Source organism: Pelophylax lessonae (assembly GCF_965119305.1).
Source record: "Pelophylax lessonae genome assembly, chromosome: 12".
NCBI lineage: Eukaryota > Metazoa > Chordata > Amphibia > Anura > Ranidae > Pelophylax > Pelophylax lessonae.
In genome coordinates, this window is record NC_138779.1 from 169,437,011 (window position 1) to 169,443,010 (window position 6,000).

Below are 6,000 nucleotides of genomic sequence, written 5' to 3' on the forward strand. Positions count from 1 at the left end.
ATGAACCGTTGATTACTATCTTGGTGGTGGCCAGAGCTGTGGGGGGTGCCTGTCCTCGGTTGGCTCCAGGCGGAGCAGGTGTTGGAGAAGGTCCAGCCTCACATGTCTGAATATTGGGAACATAATATTGATTCAGCTGGGGACACTGTGGCGTGGGACTCGTTTAAAGCGGTGATGAGGGGACAGTATATTTCTGCCATTAAAGCGGTTCGCACTGATCATATTTCTACTAGGGAGGCTTTGAGGCCTAGAGAGAGAGAATGTGAACGGGAGTATGCAGATGCTCCTGGTGCGGTGGCCTTCGCCAACCTGGAGGCAGGTAAGCGCCAGCTGGCCTTACATGATACATCTTTTTGAGAAGGGGGACAAAAATGGCTAACTTTTGGCGATGCTGGTGGTTGATGTGTTCCCTGTGTCCGTTCTAGTTCTGGGGATATACTTACTGATCCTGATGACATTATGGCTAGGTTTGTAGAATACTATCTTTCGGTGTATGTTTTCATCCCACCTTATGACCAGTCGTAGTTGGTGGCTCTCCTTGACGCTCTCCCCCTGCCCTTGTTTGAGGCGGATGATAGGGCGTGGCTTGACCGTGACTTTACACTCCCGGAAATGGGGGCCGCCATAAGGTCCTTCCCTCCCCCCCCAAAAACCTCCGGGCCCAGATGGGTTTGCGGCGGATTGGTACAGACATCACTTAGACACCCTTGCCCCCCGGTTACAGGCTCTATATGCTTACTGTTTTGATACTGAAGTCTTGGCCCCTTCTATGTTGGAGGCCTATGTGGTTCTCATCCCTAAGCCTGGCAAGGACCCCGCGGACTGTGCATCATATAGACCTATAGCCCTGCTTAATGCTGACTTTAAGATACTTACGAACATCTTAGTGACTAGCCTGCCACGGTTCTCCCATCCTTGGTTGATATTGACCAGACCGGTTTTATGCCGGGTAAATTCACAGACACCAACCTACGTCGCTTAATTACTCACCTTCAGATTTCTCACAAACATACTGGGTCCATTGTTATTGTGTCCCTTGACATAGCTAAGGCTTTTGACTCTGTTGACTAAGGATACATGGGGTCGGTGTTGCAATACATGGGGTTCGTACCTCAGCATAGGAAATGGGTCTCCCTTCTTTATAGCATGCCTCGGATGGCTCTAAAAATAGGGTCCTTTATCTGGTTTTTCACCATAGGTAGGGGTACACGACAGGGGTGCCCTTTTATCTCCTTTTTTGTTCTCCCTGATGATTGAACCCCTAGCGATTGCACTTTCAGAAAATCTACTCTGGAACCAGCCTCCGAAATGGTTTATCTGGGACTGACTCTGTGAGGGTGTTTCTTCCCCCGGAAAAGCTGCAAAAGTTGCAGAGGGCAATTCAGTTGCTGTCACTCTGTCCTCATTGCAGACTTGCATGTGAGCTCTAGGCCTGATGCTGTCTATCTTTGGGGCGGTTCCGTTTGCTCAGTGCCACACAAGACCTCTGAAAAGGGAAATTCTTGTCAAGTGGAACAAGGATCCAAAATCTTTGGACAATCTGATTCGGTTGGGTCAAAAGGCAAGAAGTGCTCTTCTGTGGTGGCTCCGTTCCTTGGCCCTGCGTCAGTGGTTTACGTCAATCATCAAGGGGGCACCAAGAGTGTCCTGGCAGCCCAGTAGGTGGCCAAGATCTTAATATGGGCAGAAAAATTAGTTTCAGCCCTCTCTGCCGTGCATATACCCGGAGTGGAGAACTGGCAGGCGGATTACTTGAGTCGTTCGGTATTGGATCGGGGGGAATGGTCCCTGCACCCGGAGGTGTTTCACCTGTTGTGTGTCTGGTGGGAGACACCCCATGAAGACCTGTTAGTTTCTTGGCTCAACGAGAAGGCACAGAGGTTTGTAGCCAGGTCTCGGGATCCTCTGGCTGACACCACAGATGCACTGGTGGCTCCTTGGGGTCAGTATCGGTTGATCCATGCGTTTCCTCCGCTGAAACTTCTGCCGCGGCTTCTGCGCTGAATAGAGGTGGAAGGGATTCCGGTCATTCTGGTGGCCCCAGACTGGCCTCGCTGGTCTTGGTATGCAGATCTGGTAAGGTTGGTTGCCCATGCCCCTTGGAGACTTCCTCTCAGGGAAGATCTGTTGTCTCAAGGGATGATCTTCCATCCTGCTTTACAGTCGCTGGCTTTAACGGTGTGGCTGTTGAAATCCAGGTATTGAAGATTAGGGGTCTTTCTGACTCAGTGATTCCTACACTGTTGAAGGCTAGAAAATCTACCTCCAAGAAGATTTATCATCGTACGTGGAAATCATACATCTCATGGTGTGAATCAATTAAGGTGCATCTATGCTCCTTTTCAGTGGCTAGGATATTGGCTTTTCTCCAAAGAGGGGTTGAGCAGCGGTTGGCCTTGGGTACTATTAAAGGCCAGGTGTCGGCTTTGGAGGTGTTTTTTCAACGCCCCTTTAGCTACGCATTCGTTGATTCACACTTTTATCCAGGGAGTTCATCATGTGGCTCCTCCGATACGGTCCCCGTTACCTCCGTGGGATCTTAACTTGGTACTGTCTGTTCTTCAAAAACCTCCCTTTGAAAACTTAGAGAGATTCCTCTGTTTCACTGTCACAGAAGGTAGCCTTTTTGGTGGCTATTACCTCTGCCTGCAGAGTGTCTGAATTGGCAGCACCGTCCTGCCGTTCTCCTTCTCTGGTGGTCCACAGAGATTAAGTGGTACTTCGACCTAATCAGTAGTTTCTTCCTAAGGTGGTTTCTGATTTCCATTGAATGGTGGGAAGATAAGTGGATAGGGGTAGAAATGTAGGTCATGACCCTTCTCCCCTTCCTACCCTCCCCTCCCCTTTCATGTATTTAATATAATTTGTTTCAATAAGTTATATGTGGCTATGTTATTTCGTTTTTTTTTTTTTTTTTTTTTGTCTAATGTACTGTATAACTCAATGTTTGTTGTAAAGCACCCGCTGGAATATTTGATTTGCAAGAGGGCTTTTCTCCTCCCCCTCCCCCCTTCTCCTTTTTTTTTTCCCCTATTATGGATTCATTGTCTGGAAGGGGTCATGTCAGCACTATTATGTCTAGTAGGCAGTCGCTGTGTATTTTTTGGTGTTTATGCCTTGTATGTTTACATGTGTGCTTCTATTTATTGACACTGTTGGCAACTAGCAGTGGGTTGGCAATGCAGCTATCCACATTCCTTGTTGTGTGTGTGATGTTTTTTGGCATTTCTGGCTATTAGATTATTCACAGGGTACTGTATAGGCAAAGCTCCCTCATCCATCATGGGCAATCGCCGATTTCCTGCACGACTTTGATGACGTCATTACGCCATGTCAGCCTTTGCTGATGTTTATGGTGCAGAGCGTTCTGCCGATTGGGCGCGCTTGTCTGCGTGCCATCATGAAGGCAGGGTGTGGGGGACAAGGGGGGAGTTTGTAGTAGCCCCACCTTAATTAAAAAACACAAATATATAGAGCCAACATTTCAGACTTTTGGGGTATGATGTTGTTCAACGGTGGAGCCAAACTATCATGGTGTTCCTCTAACGTATGGGTAGCTTTTATGTAGATTCCTGCAATGCTGTTTCTTGGCCTAGGCCTAGGGCGGCACTTTGCAGGGGGGGGGGGGTGGCAAAAAAACTCCCCTGCACAAAAAAAAACAGCCTGCTCCCAAATTAAAATAGTCACTGCTGGCAGTGGCGGGGCTATGGGGGTGTAGGGGGAGCGTACCGCACCCGGGTGACACCCACCAGAGGGGTGACCTCTGGGCCGCATGTCCTAACCACTGATTGTGGTGTGTGTCACCAGCGCTGAGGGGGCCATCCACACGTTGACAGGAGGGGCTAGATGGAATCTGATTGGCCCGCGCCATCAATGTTATGGTGCTGATCAATCAGAATACCTCTTCTGTTGAGAGTTACAGATGTAGGTTTTGCCGTGAGGTTTTCAAATCCTCAGACTTGTGAAGTAGCGTCCGGACAGTGGGGGATCGCAGAACATTGGAACAGGAGGACGGGGGGGGGGGTGTCCAGTGAACATACGCTTTAATGTCATGCTGGGATCCAAGGATGGCAGAGGAGCAAAGGGCTGAGGATTCCTATGGGTCTACCCTTGATAAAGTCACGCGTCTGTTGTGACGCAACGCGTCGGGAGAAGCCGGGTGACGTCACTTCCGGTCTACGGCTGAGACTGGAAGCATCTGTGGACACCGCATCGGCGGTTTGCTTTGCTGCTTGTTCCTGCTTGCTTACCCTTACTTCAACTGTAAGTGTTTTTATTGCTTGCTTTATTAAAGTATTTACCTACTACACTATGAGGGGGCTCTTGTCATTTTGATGATTTAGTGGCATAGGAATACATCAGGATAAAAGTCCCCTTAAGGAGAGGAATTTCCACTACAGACAACTATTCTATGATCTGAGGAGATATCCACTGTCCATTCCCAGCTATACTTCAATGGAAAACCCCCTGATGTCCTTGATGGTGATCTAACACACCAAAAACGCTCTTTTGAGTGATAATGGAGGTGAGCGGCCATTGCACTTAATCTAGGATTAGAGCTCACAAATTAATTGCACACGTATATCACTGGATGAGATTCTTTGTTTTATACACTGGAACACCCTTGAACTCTTTCACCCCATTTTGCATTTATTTATTTATGCATATCTATTTTGTGCACACCATCCAGTGACACATGGACTATTTATGCTGTACAGTGTTTTTATATGCTACTTTATTGCATCACTTGCACTTTTATTTATTTGCTGTTCAATATTGTCATAGTCACTTTTATGTGTTGATTTATTGCGTCTTTTGCACTTTTATGATTACTTATTTATCACTTCACTAAGCACTTCAGCACTCATTTGCATATTTTTGAATATTTATCACCTATTAGCTATTTAGCTAATTTTATGATCTTCATTGTATATTTCATATTATATATATTGTTTATTCATCATATATTTCTTGTGAACACCTTTCATCCACTTTGTGTTTTGTGGCCCACCATTTTAGAAATTGAGCGCTGATTCCCCCTTTCCTTCACTTTTTAACAGCAATCGGCAGCTGATTTCGGTGCTCCACTCATCTACTTGTGGTATTTATCTACCTCATTGGTAGCGCATAGGTCCCTCCTATTTTTTTTATGTTGAGCGATGCTATCATGAGCCCCCCCCCCCTGTTTTCTTTTTTGGTCCCCCCATGACCCCACCCAGACATTCTCTTTGGTAAGCTATGGATTCGTAGGTTTCTTCCCACACCACCCTCCCTCTCCCCCCCCCCCCTCCTTCCTTTTTGGCTCCTTGTTCCTTTCTTCCCCCCCCCCCCCTTATATTCCTTATGGCTGTTCACTTGCAAATGTATTTTGTCCATTCTATCTTTTTGCTGTACTACATCTGGTATTTACGGTAGATATTTTTTTTAACATCTTTGAATTTCAATATATACAAATATACAATATGTCTTTTGCTGGCATGCATTGTGAGGAAGCACTGAAAAGTGAAATGCGGTAATCCTGCATACGCATCTGTTGTGAACAATAGCTGATCGCGTATCATACATTACGATATGTTTTTTTGAATGTATCGAGTCTCACATATTCTAGATTCTATGTTAATATTTTTAACTTCTAGATTTTACTATGTAACAGAATAAAGAACATATCTTGTATTTTTACGTTTTGTTTTATTGTATAATTTATGGCACACTCAAAATCCCCTATCTTACTCCACACAGATATATTCAGTGTGAGAAGTAGACACTCTATTTTTGTAGCTTCTCTCACTCTCTCTGAAGTCCTGCTTGTTGCTGTTGCTCCCTGCTGTGCAGTGTGCTCCTGGAGGTTGGACAGTATGACTGTTATTTGTCTCAGATTCTGACTTTGTCTGCTGTCTGCCTCTGGAAGTGTTGCTTGAGCTCACCTGCTGCTGCTTCTGAAGTAAGTGAATAAGGCAGATGTGTCTTAAAGAGACAGTGTACATGTTTTTTTGTGAGAGG